Below are 16,178 nucleotides of genomic sequence, written 5' to 3'. Positions count from 1 at the left end.
CATCTGGGCGTTGTCACGAGCGTTTCGTCGAAAAGTGAATGCGTTAATTTCCGTGCGCCCTAAAAGGTTGTCCCGATACCCGCAACAGGCGCACTCACCCTCTACTCACCCATGTTCTCTTTGCGGAAAGCAAAGTGACGCTTCTAGAGCGGTGGCGAAGGTGCGCGCACCCAAAACTGATCGCTTCCAAACGCTCCTTCCAGCGCAAACAAAGTAACACGCACACACAGCCGGAAACACTTCCCTTGCCTTTGAAGAGCGCGGCAACTTCGTTACTCATTGTAGTGAGCCCGTTGTGCGCGGTATGTACATTGAATATCGGCCCAATAGCGGTTTCTAGGGTAGTTGTACACACCGTCAAACCGTTCGCGACCAATCCCTGGATCGGTTCGGTGTGGTTAAGGCTAAGGAGAAAAAAGGGTTGTTCTTCATTTTGTGGTGTATTTTGTGTTCTCCCGCTCTTACTTTTTTTGTCATCCTTCCGCCCCTCTCTCTCTTTTTATCTCTATCTCTCATTCTTTCTTTCTCTATCTGTCTCTGTCTCACGCTTTTGAAAACAGATCACGAATCCATCCTGATGACCGTGTCGCAGTCATCACAACACAATATGGGAATTGGAACAGAGCTCAGTACCGATCATCACACCGTCGTACCAGCCAGTTTATGATCGATCGTTCTGTCGACCGGACACACTCGGGAAGGTACGCGGGTGAATTTGTGAATAAAAAAAAATTACACACACTCACATCAATCGAGAAAGTTTTACATCCATTACCCATTACACACTCAAGTGAAGTGTTGTTGTGCATATTTGAAAAATATTTTTTTGTAATGTTAAGTGCTGCAATAAACCATTTGTGACGATCTATTTTGCGTATGTGATTAAATTAATGTACCAAAACAAGTGAAATGAGCCGTTTTGTTACGTTTGCACAGAACTTGAATAGTTCCGTATAACTGCAGTCATCGCGACAGCTACGCAAATCGAAAGACTTATTTCACCAAAAACAAGCGACGAACCTCGTCAACTGTTGCGCTTGTTCAAACCTTAAACGGGAACCCCTGTGTAAGTAGCGTTCTTTTACGTATAGGATTCTGTTCCACCTTCCGGGGTGGTATTAAAGTCCACGGGAAAGGGTAGAACCTTTCACAAATCACCCTTACGTAATAGGCGTTAGAAACGGAACCGGCCACGGCAATGCTGGTGGTTCAAACGTGAAAAAAACCTGCTGCTGCCACACAACAAAGCACTACCGTGCGTCTCCATCGTGGTGCATAGAAACTGAAAGCAAAGCGATTGCAATTGTCGTCGTCATAGTCGCCCCGCAGCAGAGCGAGAGCCAAGAGACGAAGAAAGAGAGAGAGAGTGTGAGAGAGCTCGAGCAAAACAGCACTCATCTTCTTCAAAACGGTCGATTAAACAAATCATCACTACCATCATCTTGAACTCGGACGACAGCGGGCCATTTGTTAAACGGCATCGAAGCTGCTTGATGATGCGCACGTTCTACTTAAACAAAACCCACTCACCGCGCAAACAGCGATCGCGCACAACGCGGCGCAAACACGGGGCACTACGCGAAGGTTTGAGACGGTTAGATGGACGACTGTGCAAAGCAATTAGCCGCTCGCTCGCCGCTGGTGCGATCGAGCGGCAAAAGTTGCCATTCAATTTACATACAAGTGCGACCAGTCCGTTCCCGGGGGGCTGTAGGGCCAGAACTTACCAGAGGTAGCGTTTAAAGAATAAAGCGTCGCAGATTTTTATCGAAACAATGTTTCCTTCGTTTTCACAAGTTTTTCATCGGTATCTCTTAGGTACGCACACTTAAAGTGTTCAAACGTTCCGTTTGTTTGAGTGTTTAGTTCGATTTTCTTACCATGCCACAATTGTCGGATGACATTTCCATCTTTCAATTACTCAGTGTACGCATGTGTGTCTGTGTGATGTTGATGTGTGTACAACGTTCCATCACTTACGGGACAGCTTTTTCCGCCCCGATCTGTCCATCCCGACACAATCAAACCCATGTCATCACTCTTTTGACGATCAAGGCCTCATTAACCAATCATGACTGCGTCGGTCGCACTAATCGCACCATTATCAGCTCACCATTGTATTTTGCGCTTCCTTTTGCCTCTCCACCCGCCACCATTCACAGTCTTCCCCTGCACTTTAGGCTAGCTATTGTGTTTGGACAAGTTTGCACGTGGTGCCACATGTTCACCATATCCGGATGGACCAATCATCAGCCAGTGCCGTCCGTTTTTCCACCAATGTTGAGGTAGGACGGACGCGTATAGTAAAAAAATTGAGAAGGAACGAAAAACAAGTATATTGATACGACCAAAAGCCTACAAAGGGAGACGATTGTGATCAAATAAACGCCTTCGCGAGAGCTGCCTGCAACACAGTCCAGATTCAACCGGATTAATAAAACCGTTTTGCAGTACGATGCTCACCTGCCAATAAATCATAACGATTTGCGCCACTGCTCCACCGGTTAATTACACGTGCTATTCAAATCAATTAACGATACGGTATCATCTATCACGTACACTAATGGAAGGTTGCCCTCTTAGACCCTCTAGGGTGGCATCATGCAAAATCAAGCCTCTCAAAGACGCTACCGACCGACTAACCTTCACTGGTTCGGGTGGTGGTGATCTGTAGCGGTTTGCTGGGGCAGGGAGATTTGATTCGCAACCATGAACAAAACAATAACAAAGCATTGCAAAACATTATACGCAAGTGAGATTCTAGCGAGCAAAGCGAAATAGAACTCTAACAAGTCGAGTGTGTGAGTGGGGGGTTTCTGCGGTAAATTGGTAATTAAAACTTTTTCCATCTCGCACCTCACTTGCCGATCGGATTTTTTTTTCTCTCTCTCTATCTCCGTTTCTTTCATTCTACTTCCCCTCTCTCGGACTTCAGTCAGTCATGCGCTGAACATAATTGACCCCTCTCAATAACCAAAGATGGGCAGAGCGCACCATTACCATAATTCGGAAAAGTTATTCCGATGAGCTTGAGCCGAACGCGATCGCTGCCGCCGTGAATCGATCATGCGCGCGCTAGGCGCTACGTACAGCATCGCGAACCGGTTTTTTAATCGTCACTCAGGTACGTTGGGCCGATGGGAGAGGGTGAGGAAATCTAGAGCGCCATCCGTATGTGGCCAGACGAGGGACACTAACGAGGATAATCAAGCACGGTGCCCCCGGTGGTTCTAAAAGGGCAGATTCGCTTAATTAGCTAGCCGAAAGTCATGCTGGCACGATGGGAGCGGGGGGTGGCCAGATGTTCCATAGCATTTAAAAGACCTGTTTCGGCGGAGCGGCAGCGAGCGCCACCGGATACGTTTTGGAATTGTGTGCGCGCGTTGCGTTTTACCTTCTTTTTTTTTTTGCTCACTATTGTATTTAGCCTCGTGGCAATCAAAATGTCGTGCAGAGAGAGTGCTGCCGGACGTGCCGGCGAATGTGCTAAAATAAAAGGGGAAGCTAGTAATACGTTGCTTGTAAAGGAAGTAATGAATAGGAGGGAATTATGTAACGCGCGCTATCTACATTCAACAGCACACAAACAAACACACACACACGCTGTGCACACCATTTTTGGCAACACCTTCCGAGAGCGCTGTCGAGGCTGGGTGAGCCTATTTGGGTGTAAACAGCTTCATTTAACGATGAAAAAGTGTAATTGCAGAGGGCAGCAATTAATTACCCACGTGGGAGAGTAAGCACGTAGGGTTTCCTCCTGTGAGACGGTTAAGCTCGCACTGCTGTTACAAATAGAATTTGCATTTTTAACTCAGCACGGTTGAAAATATTCAAAACCCGTGAAAGTGCTCCAGTGCCCGCAAAGGCAAGAAGAAAGGGGAATAAAAAAACACTCATCCGCCCATTTTATTCCCCATTCCCCTTCTGTGCTCGGAGAAACATTTACCAAGGATTAAATATTCCTTTAAAAAAATATACACACACACATAAATATGCACGCGGAACATGCAAAACGGCTTTCTTTTTATAGTTTTGTTTGCACTCGCCGCTTCGTGGATGAACTCGTCGGATCGCATGAACCGCGGATGAACCGAAGGCCCGCGAAACCGAACGCGACCCAACCGAAGCCACCAAACGCAACCCCCAAAAGGCTCCACTCACCACACACACACACGCGCGCTCGTACGCAATGGTGGTGATGGTGCAGGTGTGGTATGGGAAAGGGCGCACCCAGCGATAGAGCGTTTTGCGAGCGAGAATGAGACGCAAGTTGGCCCTCCCCTCTCCTCTTCCCTCCCTTCCACCAAAGAGGAGAAGGGGTCCGTGGGTCCGCGAGCGCTCGAGGGGAAACGCAAACGCGCGAACAAACAACACAGAACGAAATTCCTGCTTAATATCGTTCGCTTTCAGTTTCATTTTAGCGCCCGGCCGGATCGGAGGTGTTTCGCTACGCGTGTTCCGCCTAAGTAAGTGTACAGTACAACGGGGGGTGTCCGTCCCCTCCTGGTGGGTTGCCCGTGTGAGAGGACAGTCACGGTAGTGTGTGCATGTGTGTGTCTCAATTGCAAATTAGATCGTATTTTCAAACAAAACCACATAAAAAAGGAAACAAACAAAATAACACCTGTAAGTCTGGTGTGATTTTGGTTTCGGCTTTAAATGGCACCAGCTAGCTATGGAGGGAGCGAGCGAGCGAGCGCGCCCAACTCCGTTGCCAGTTTTCAAATCAACTTAAAAGCCCTCCACAGTGACACACAAACGTGTAAAAGCTCGCGGTGTGTTTCTGAAATTGTCGTCGTTTTGGGAGGATTGTTTTTAGTTTGTTCGTGCGTTTACTGCGTTTTCCTCCACGTGTGTGTGTATATGTGTGTTTTTATTTAAGAGCGAAAAAGAAAGGCATGGCACGAGCTTTCGCACACTCGGGTTAAATTTGTGTGCAGCAGAAAAATGAATATCATCAAATAACAGCACTTGCCGTGTGCCGCCGGTGTAAGCGTAAATGTTAGTTAATGGCTTTTCTTCGCTCGCCAAGTTCAAATAGTGTGCTAACGTCTTGAAAATAGAGACGAATATTGGAATCCATTTACAGGGAGTGATCGTGTGTGTGTGCGTGTGCTTGTTGTGAGATCGTTTGGTGAATCTAAAGCAGTGCAGCCAATTTTAAATGCTTTTCCAATTTATTGTGCGTTTGTTTGGCGCGTAATTTTGGTGCGCGAAGTCGTTCGATCGTGTGGCAGAGGGTGGTTCTACTGTTTGATGCTAGCAATAACTCTCGCTCGCTCCTTCCCTCGAAGGAGCTGATCCTACCATTTCATACAACAAATGTGTGGTTTCAGTAGCTAGATGTGGCGCTGCAGAGTGCGCCCCCACCGGTAAGGCCAGTGCGCGCCAGTGCGTCTAAGTGTAATGCGTCGACTCCTCGAAGATACTAGCAGCCGAACCTTGATTAGAGCAGACGGCCCACAGAGCAAGGCTAATGTTACCCACCCACCCGGTGAGGTGCATTTTGGTCATGCACACACACACACACACACACACACACAAACACATATACGCAACACGATCACACAGATCCCGCTTGCAACCGCACGACGACAACCGCGGAATGCAATCGATCTCCGCGCGTGCTAGGCAGCACCGACTCGGGCGGCACTACACTACCCAGCCCTCATTGCCTGCTCGGGCCGGTCCCAGAGTGGTGCACAGTGCACAGGACACAACACCGTCACCAACGTGTCTCTTGTGGAGCTTTTGAGAGATACACACCTGCGATAGATACCTCAGCCGAGCGCGTGTGTGGGTGTTGCAGCTGACGCGAAAGTGACCCCCACCGGTCGGACTGCTGGGAAGGGAGCGGCGGGCAGGCCCTGATTAGCCGACCAGTTCCCTGTACAACAGGTTCGACATGTTCGCGCAATCCCAACCCCGATATCGATCTCGATCCGATCGCGATACAATAGTGCACGCACGCGCGTTCAAATGCGCGTTACGCCAGCGCAGTGTCCACCGCTCGAGGCCGCTCGCGAGGGCACACTCCTTGGGTCCGAGGCGCTTGGGTCGCTTGGGCAACCCATTCACACACATTGGCCAAGCGCGCGTGTAGCTGGTGTGTTATCATCGGTGCGTATTTTTGAAGGAAGATTTTCGCCCTCCCCCCGACGATGTTGCTTCCTGCGCTCCGGACGGTTTGTTGCCCATTTCCTTCCAAAAAGGTTACGTTTGTGCGATTTCTTCTGCAGAGCGCGTCCGGCTTCCCTTTCGGGGCACGATGTTCGTGTCCCCAAAATTTCGACACTTCCTTCATTTAACCGCCAGCATCCAGTCTCCCTCCTGGCCGGTTAATCTCGCGCTTTTGATCAGCGGGTCTTGCTTTCGCCAAACTCAAACACACACACGCACACGAACATCACACCAATGGGGAAGTCCCCCTTGAAGCAAAAGCATCGAGTCGGGATGGCTGCTGCCGGTGCTGCTGCTGATCAAAAATCCTTCTTCTGCAGCTTCTCCTTAAAAACAAAAAAAAAACAAACCAGTACCTCGACCACATCACACTGTTGATCATCAACCGGAGATGCGACCGGTTTCTTTTGGTTGCTTCGCCTTTCCGGAGACAGGGAGAAAGATGGGTCGCAAATTTAACACTGCGACTGTCGCACACGCACAAGCATACATGGCCGGTTCCTCTTCTTAGCGGACGTTTAAAGCTCCAAAAGAGCTCGCGCCACCGATACGCTCTTCATTTCCGACAGGGAAAGAAAACAAGAGGCGCAACACAAACGTGTAAAACCGAATTTTTCCCCCTCATCATGAGGTTTTTTGCATTGGCCATCGCATGATCGAGAATTTCACCAACAATTCGCATGTGACCGAAGCTTATGAACCCTTCGAGCAGCACCATCTGGACGATAAATGAGTGACCCGACCGGGAGGAAAAGCCCTGTGCCCTCGACCACCCTTCGATGATGTTGTTCCGGAACCGTTTCCAAAACAAACAAACAGACTAAAAGCACAAACACAACGCAAAACGTGTACGAAATGTCCGCGTCAGACACACTCCTTGGTCGAAGGGAGGCAGCAGCAACGGAGTACACACCGTACTGAAAAGAACCGTTTTTGGGCAACGAGCAGCTCGAAGGGTGCCGGCCACGAACCCGACAACAACGTGGAAACAACCGCCGACCCCGGCAGTGCCCAGCAGTTGCAGTCCGGTTACGGTACATTCCGTCCCGTCGTAACGATGGCAGCTTCTGCTCGCAAAAAAAAGCAGCAAAAGAAAACAAAATATTGGTTCCTTAACGGGCTGCCAGTAGTGTAGCTGCTCCAGGAGGTGGTGTGGGAAATGTAAAAGCCTTCGGTTGGGGGGGGGGGGGGCAATTTTGGGACAATGAGTGTCGGGTACACAAGTGCCTGTGACGGTGGGAGCGTGAGCGTGCGGATGGGACCCACCGTACGCGTGTATGGGCATGCAGGAATGTCAATTATCGTGTGGCTTCCCTTTCTGGCTGCTCCTTCCTTAACAGCGGCTCTCCGTCGTGGGTTGACGTTATTTTTTTATTTTTTTTGGGATACTTTCTTCCTTATCATCCCTGTCTTTCCTGCCGTGGGAGGGTCCTTTCGATCGTGCGATCCTATTCCAGCACACGTTTGCAATGTGTTGTGGCTGCTGTTTGCATTTTTTTCTTCTTAACGATGGAAGAGAGATCGGTCGATGATCACCAACCGGTTCGGGAATGGTGAAGGGTAATTTTGGTTTAAAAAAGAAAAAAAAACATACACTTGAATCTGAAGGTTTTGGACGATGACGCATCCACGTGTCCGGTGAACGCATGGCCATAGTGAAGCCCTTTTTCCCTTCGGTTCATCGTCCTGTTTTACGGAATTTTATGAAACTGGCCAACTTAAAACACAATCATTCCAGACCCACTGTCGCATACAAAGCAGCAACAGCGTTTGGATCGGAGTGCAACCGGAGTGATAATGATAAATTAACTCTCCCCATCGTTGTTAGGAGCATGACGTAACGCACCGCATGCGGTTCGAACTTTGACTTTGAATTTTGGACTGCCGCTGGAGCTGAAGTTGAGAAGCGGTTTACCTAGTTTGAACGAGGCCTTAATACGCTCGCCTTTGCCCCAGCATCGGCCCCGCCAGAGACCAGACGGGTCTCGCGTGTGGTGTTGTGCGTGTGAATTGTGTTCATAATTAAGGTCAACACCGATCGGTATCGAGAGCCGGAAACGTTCGAACACGCCCGAAGCACTGACCGTCTTGTGCGCGCGTTTTTATTACTATTTCCAAACTGGTCGGGCGGGTGCGAGTAACGAAAACGCGCACAAAAACTATACCGAATGCATCATCGGACGGCCAGTAGTAGATCAACACATGCCACATCCAAACAAACCGACAAAAAACTGAAGTAATAATGGTGACCAGAGCACCAGACGAACTTCTGTCACAGTTTTGGATGTCTTCAAACGCGCCCAAGCGGGACAACTTGCAAAGATGGGAGAGGTTGAAAGTGAACTGGATTTTAAATATAACCAACTAAAAGCTATCCAAGAATCCTTTAGCACAGAAGTATGAACAAGAGATCTTAAAATCCCCAAAAAACGGAGCAAAAACCCTCAAAATTCCCCAAAATATGTCTAGTGCTGACCGCATTCCAACTTTGGGCCGATGCTATTTATGATGCTACACTTTTAAGCCTTTTCCAAGCTCAGCCTACCAAACCCAAGAAGAAAAGCACTCTCCCCTTCAGTCATCAGCGCCCCCGGGGGGGTGTCAGCGTCGGGTCAGCGAAAAGTGCATTTGAAATTAATATTCCACCGCTCAAGGACACGACCAGCGGCAACCAACAAGCAGCGGCCAGCCCAGCCGGACCAGTCCTCAAGATCTGCGCACTGCTCTTTCCCATTCCCACCTATTGTTGTGCGTGCGGGGCTCGGCTGGCCACTTCCCTTCTCCTTTCCCGGTCCACCCTTTCTACGCCATCGCAGCGAGCCGTGGAAGTAGTCGCTGGATCGAGAGCTGCTGCGTGCACATACTTTGTGTCGCTGGTTGCGCGTGTGTGTGTACATTCTTTTCAACACCTCTTCACCCATTTCCCACCAAAGGGGGCATTGCTGAGACCAATAGCAACAATCACAACAACAACAACAACAACAACAACAACAACAACAACAATATCGACAACAAAAACACACTTGTCCTTACGTAACCGTCTACACACACACCGTGGATCATTATTATCGCACTGCATTTTTTCATTCACCGCTTGCTGCTGCTGCTGCTGCTGCTGTTTTGTTTGCTTCGCATCATCCACCACGCCAAGCGCAAAGATCAATTACATGCTCTCGCGGTACGCCGCGCACGCTCGAAGAAGCCTCATCGCGATGCGAACCGCCCGTTCAGCCGCGAGGAGTGCGCACGTGGGGAGCGCCGTTGGGAGAAAAGCGACCAACCGACTGGGGCCAGCGGCCGGCCGTGTGTGTGTGTCACCTGGTGGGGAGGTGGGAAGACGACCGTGTGCGTTTGACCATCAGCACACCAGCCACAACATCATTTACCATCGTGTTCAACCGCATAAACATTGAAAACATGCCAAGCCAAAAACCGCAAACCACCATTACACTACTCATCAGCCCCCGGTAGAGTGTTTTGGGGCGGGGAGGGATGCTGAGATTCGTGAGAGAATTTTGTTGTTTTTTTTTTGTGTGTAGATCACTCCTCTTGTTTTAAGGAATTTGGTGTGGCCCCCGGCTTTACACCCTTGCCTGCCCGTGTTTGCCCCCCCATAGAAACGGCTTAAGAGACTGTGCCGCGGGTTCGTCGCTTTGGGGCAGAGCACAGAAATGCTGCGCCGTGTCTCTCTATTTGCGGGCCACAAAGTTCACCTCACAAGTCACCTTTCGGCAAAGGTGTAGAGCGCTAAGCCAGCCAGCCCCTCTCCCCAAACACCAGCTGGTGGTGATGGTTCGCGGTGTTGGTTTGAGGAAAGGTTGGTTGAATTCCAAAGGTTATCGTTGGCCGGCGACGAACTGCCCCCAACTGCGGTGGAAGATGCTTGCCATCAAGAGCAAGAGAGGTCAACACTGTTCCCGCGATACTCACGTCTAGCCGTAAACCGCGCTTGCCTTATCCCTTAAACATGATCTTCCACCACCATTCCTAGACAAAACCACACACACACACACGGGGCTGCCACTGGGTGGGAAACAGACGCGCTGAACATTTGAGGAGAGCAGTAGTACCGTTGGGGCCATTTTTTGAGCCGCATTTGGATTAAGCAATCGCGACTAAAAGAAAACACAGCCGCCAACCCGCACAAAACACAGACATACATACGCGCGCAGCGCAACATAATAATCGCATCCCTTATTTAGTGGTGTGTTTGGCGACGCGTGTGTGCCTGTGTTTTAGTAGGGCCGTTTCAGAAATGTTCCTCGTCGGCCAGAGTTGCCGCCAGTCAGTGGATGAGAGTTTTCGCATCGATCTTTTGCCATCGCACGTTCGGTTGGAATCACCTCTTTACCGGTTGGTGCTTTTTTGCGTCCATCGTCAAAATCTAAGAAATACGGGAACAGCAGTACAAGGTATGTTCGGTATATGCCCCTACACGTGGTGTGCGTGTCTCGGCAAACCTACTGACCTCGTCAAATGCGCTCCTCGCTTGCTCGGAGCGAACAGATGATGGCGATGATGATGGGCATCGAATGAGTCCCTCTGCTAACATCCACAAACACATAAACACACACACACATCAGCTGTGCTGCGTATTGGAAAGGGGTCATCATGCAGGCCCCAGTGCTTTAAACATCATCCTGTCCAGCTCTCTACTAATATGGGTGTACCAAATAACGATTGAGGTGGCCCGACGACCAGCAGCATTAGACATTTCAAAGTATTGTAAAGAAATACTACACACAGAGGACCATAGAGTAGAAGAATTTGATCGAATAAAGAATAATAATTTCATTACATTTCGCTGTTTTGTTTTGCTTCACGCAAAACTGAACTCAGCAAACTTGAACTCACCAAAAACTGCCTACCCAAAACCGTGTCCCACCTCGATCGCTAGCCACTTCCAGAAGATTCGCCTTCCAAAACATGAGATGATGTCAAAAAATCGATCTTCGTTAGAATTTATCCCTGGCAAAGGCTGGGCCCCCGTGGGGCAGAATCAACCAGCGTTTGATCGTTTTGCACCGCAACACCACTACCCTCCTCATCCTCCCTTCTCTAGCACCCCTACCAATCCATTACTTCACCTGTTAATCCAACCCACCGAAAGCACAACACGGCAAGACACGACACGAGAGGGTTGCCATTCCACACCAGAGTTCCCCCGTACCCGTTTGGCCCGGTCGCAACGCACCTTACCGCGAGGGACCGGTTTTCGGAGGGACTTTTTCGTATCATTATTGTCCGGCGACGTTGCTGCTGCCGTTGTGTCCACCAACCCACCCGCGGCAGCGGACTACGGGGAGCACATTCACGCGACAGTGTGAGATGGTTTCAGGTGCAGCATTCGTCATCCCGGCTCCCGCGGGGGGGGCGAGGGGTGTGATTGCGGAAAACTTGTTTCTGCTGAAGAAAAACGAACAAACAAACAAACAAACAAAAAGTCACAGCCGGGCACATGCCGGGACCGTGTACACACCCTTGCGAACCCCGCCCGAACCAAAACCAAAACAGCCGCGGCGCTGCAGGTTGTGATCGTTGCTGGGGTACTGCCAAATTGTTCGCGATCAACAGTGGCGCGGGGAGTTGGAGAGTGATTTTTTATTTTATTAGAGCCTTTCGGTGGTACTACTTGTGCAACGTTTATGCCAATGCCATCCTAAACTCAGCGCTAGGATGGATTGCATTTGGATCAAACAAAAAAACCCTGCTTTTCCGACGACGAACGAAACACGAACACATCCTGTAGGTGACTTCATCCGCTTTTTTTTTATTTGTTTGTTTTGCACCTTAATGCAAACTACGGGAATCACACATTAGTATACGTAACAATATACAATAAATGGCTCACCATCGCGGAAGGTGAACGAAAGAAAACAGTGAGTTATGTCACACCGGTTCGCTTCCGTTCCAATGGTCGTCCGCACTGCTGCGCTCCAGTCCCGGAAGAACTCCATTCCTTACCCGGTGGCACCATTCGGGGCATTCCCTTACCCCTCAGGGCCATAACACCACCACCACGGGGGGCAGTTGGTTCGTTTTTATGGGAATTTAACGTCAATCGTTCTACCAACAGCTACAGATGGAAGCCACATTCTGATGGTCAACACTTTGCTTCTTGTGGTCTACTGTCCTCCAGAACGTGTTCCCTTTGTCTCACTCGCTCGCTCTCTCTCGGAGCACCGCAAAGACACCTGTCAAACTCGGAAGACTCGATACCGTTCGAAAAAATGTGACAAAATGGCACGACATGCACACAAAGGCAAACTTATTTATTTGCAGCACCGGGTACGGGTCGAAGGCGTCGGAGAGCATTCGGCGGCGGAAGAATTTAGTGTAACCGGACAAGCCGCGGCCGGTCACGGTTTGGTGCTGTGTGGTCGCGAGGCATCTAGTAGCCAAGCCGGCAAGAAATTATGTGACAACCGCAGGGGCACACACACACACACACCAGTCTCCAATGGCTGGCTTGGCTTTGTGGCCGTTTGGTGGTTAAAAGGTGCGGCCAGTGTCGCTTGTTTTTTCTTGCTTTGCACACCTTTAGTACAATGTTGAGGGAAGCAAAAAATAAGATGGGATTGGTCAGCAACGCGGCAGTACTGGCAAGCGGTTGTTAAAATAAACTAAAAATAGTACCGATCGAGCGTGGCGAGTTAGCGCGGTAGAGTGTCAATAGTTGCAGCACAAGTATGCTACGTTCTCACGCGTAGCAAAAAAAAAGGAGGTTAAAAATGAATCATATTTTATCGGAACGAAAAACAAAACTGTTACGCCCTCCATTTTGCAGCATTCTCACCCTCTTTGAAGCGGGGGGGATTGCAACAACGCTTGCGTGAACAACAAATCAAAGCTTAGTTGACACGCACGAACCAACCGACAGCATGTCGAACGGGCGGATTTATAGCGAGTTTTGTTGTTGTTGTTTTTTTTAACCATCTTTCCTACAATTTTGTAAAATAAAAGCACACACTCACATATGTGTCTCTTGAAATGGGTTTAATCACACCGCTATACCACAACTGCAATTGCAGGGAACGGTGAGACCGCACACTGACAATTGCAAACACAATCCGGGCGAAAGTTGTCCAATTATTCAATTCCCCAACCCAGACGGTCCCGGGCTCGATCAGGTGACGCCCGCCATTGAGACGGTGCTAACCCAGATCCACACACAATCACACTGGACTGCTTTATCTGTGCAATGATTGTGTCTCCTTCGTGCTCGTGAACGTGAAGGTCACGACACCTTTCACCGACGGGCGGTCACTAAGCGCGTGCGATCGTAGCACAGAAGCCGCAGGTCTCTGGGTGGCTCTGTTGCTGCCCACGGATATAGGTCGTCCAGCAAAGGGCCCCCTCCGATCCGGTCCCAATGATCATGTTGTTGATGACGATGATGATGGAATAATAGGTGAGAAAAAGAAAGTTACGATAACACGCAGCCACTGAAGGATTGCGCATTATGTCATCCCGGGGCGTCACACAGTGTGTTGTCGTGCGTTGATTACTGATTGTTGGCTTTGTATGTTTTTTAATCTTCTTTTTTTTTAATCCTCTGTACACGCTGGTTGGCCTCCTGTTGGCCGCCGTGGTGGTTTGAATTGATATACCTTTAACCTCCTACATCACCTGCCAGGTCTTGTATTCCCCCAAGTAGTCACTTTTTATGAACTGCGCTCCGACAACTTGGACACCACCAGTCGTAGCTCATAAACTCTTCAGGCCATCGGCTGCTTCTGCTTCCCTTTCCCTCCCCCACAGTGCTCAAAAGTGGTACCTTAAGACACCTCCCGTTTGCAAACAATGCAGAAAAGTCACAATGCACAATAAAATGGCCGGCGACACCATTCCATTATGCAGGATGCAGCATTCTTGCGCCTTCTTATTTAAATGAGAGCAGCCACAGTGGTAACACACGCACACACACACACACACACACACACACTGTGAGGACCACCAAGCGCCAACCCATTCTTGCCCCCCCATCCCATACAAGGAAAACGCATAATTTCCAACGCAAATGAAGAAACGCGCCGAAACACTCGCCGGGCGCCCCTTCGGTGCTTCATATTTCACGCCGCTGCAGCCAAACACCGTTAGTGCAGCCCCAGCGGAGAGAGAGGGGGGGGGATAGAGAGAATAAATAGCATCTGGAATGTGGCGGAGGGCGGACAGCAAACGCTAAGCTGCATATAGGTGTCACCACAATTTTCATAGCCCAACAAATCAACACACAGCGGCCGCTCCACAGATCCGCTGTACTTATACCAGCCGCCCACCAGCCTCTTCTACCCAACCCCCCCCCCCCTTGCAATTGTATCTGACAATAGGAATGCACCGAGGGCCCCATAAACGGTGACCGTGTAAGGTGCATTGCATTCATAAACACTGTCAAATGTGACGAAGAATGGCAACAGTTCTAACGCCTCCCCTTCGGACCGTGTCTCTCGGTACTGGAATCCCGCCAAGACCCGCCGCTTTGCATACCCGGTTTTGGCGGAAAATAGCTTTTGAAAAAGCATTTGACCTCTCTCTCTCCCCCCAGGAGTGCACAATTGTCTACGAGCGTTCTCTTGCGAGGTTCTAAAATATTATTCTAAACACGTCACAAATCAAGCAAACCGTACCACCCATACAACACTATTTTGCAACAATTCCTCCTCCCTAGCCATCCCCGTACCATTCTTTGGGCATCCTTTTTTATCTATATTTTGCACGACACGGGTGGTCCCCGGGACCCCACTTTAGGGGCGCGCAAACCACTCAACCTTTGTACAGGTGTCGAAGAATAAGCGGTGCAGCAGTACACCGACCGAACTCAAAGATCGTACAGCCGCAACGAACTGATGCGGGGCGGCAAATGGCTTCAGAGCAGCTCAAAAGCGGCGCGTGGGAGTACCAACGGGCGATGTATTGCTTGCGCTTACTTCACAACGCTCCACCGGGGGGGCAGGAAAGTTGTTTGTAAACATACAGCAAAGTGTGCACACGGTGGGGAGCGTCATCATGCTCATGAGCGAAGATGATGCACTATAATGTAACAATCAAAAGAACGGGCCAAGACACCGCCGCCGTTTGTGAGCGCGCGAAAGTGAGATCGCAATCGCAATCCGGAAGTCAAGCTGGGGTGCAACCCCAAGTTGCATCGGAGGTGCAGTATTGTGTCGATACATGTTGGAGTTGATGGGTAGGGTTTGTGGGCTGTGCGATTCAACCGTCGGTATTATATCTAGACGATCTTATGCCGCTCTTATTATGTTGTGCGGCACGGTATCCCCCCAAACACTAAGCTTTCCCTTTCGTTTGCGGTGGCGCGTTCGACGCGTTGATCGGGGCGCGGGTGTGTGTGTGCACATGTGCAGATGAATTATGATCGGCTCTATTCTACTTTACATGATCTTTTTTTTGCGCGCTGTTGCGCCACAGCCGAGTTTCCCAGCGAATGTACGGCGCGCGCTCGACTTCCCAGCCACTGTCTGTGCCCGATCCTAAACACACATGAACACACACAGTGAAGGGGCATCCAATTTTAAGGAAGTCCGGAACGATTGCTTCACATCACCTGGATGATGATGGCATCTAGGCGAGTAGGTCGTAAAAATAGTGATCTCCGATTACATCAACAATAAAGCCAGCAAGCGAGCAGAACAGCTTTGGTGCCGCGGGAAGCGATGGGAAGTTTGTGCAACCTTTCTCTGATCAGTTTCTTCCCTGTATGTTACAGTTCGCAATAAAAATATTGTTTTTTTTTCACTATTAAATATTTAGTGTTGATGATTTTGAAGTGTAGTGTGATTTTGAAACTGCAGAACAAACGCAAACCCGATATCGAAACCATCAACAGCAGAGCTTGCGCACAACGCAGGTGATGTTGCGTTTCCCGCTTATCACGGCGAGAAGCGAGAGATGCAGACGGCAACCCGGTGTGTCGTGGTTGATAAATTATCATCTTATTTTTGTACGAATCCAAAAAAAAAACCGGTCACCGCGCGATA

The 16,178-nt window shown here is 49.6% G+C and overlaps 2 protein-coding genes across 5 annotated transcripts in view; one reads left to right on the top strand and one right to left on the bottom strand.

Annotated features, from left to right (window-relative positions):
* LOC120897699 (flocculation protein FLO11) overlaps positions 1-16,178 on the bottom strand; it is a 44,896-nt gene that overhangs the window by 14,235 nt on the left and 14,483 nt on the right. The gene's annotated exons all lie outside the window — the stretch shown is intronic.
* The window catches only part of LOC120897700, a 28,954-nt gene continuing 13,407 nt past the window's right edge, over positions 632-16,178 (top strand). Inside the window, exon 1 of one of the 4 annotated variants that reach the window (XM_040302740.1) lies at positions 632-1,066. The gene's annotated coding sequence lies outside the window, so the exon portion shown is untranslated. Of the gene's footprint in view, positions 1,067-4,378; positions 4,553-16,178 lie in introns of those variants that run through there. The other 3 variants (XM_040302745.1, XM_040302741.1, XM_040302743.1) reach the window with 3 other exon arrangements.

Source organism: Anopheles arabiensis, chromosome 2 (assembly GCF_016920715.1).
Source record: "Anopheles arabiensis isolate DONGOLA chromosome 2, AaraD3, whole genome shotgun sequence".
NCBI lineage: Eukaryota > Metazoa > Arthropoda > Insecta > Diptera > Culicidae > Anopheles > Anopheles arabiensis.
The sequence above is the reverse complement of the archived record's forward strand: the minus strand, read 5'-3'. Positions and strand labels throughout refer to the sequence as shown.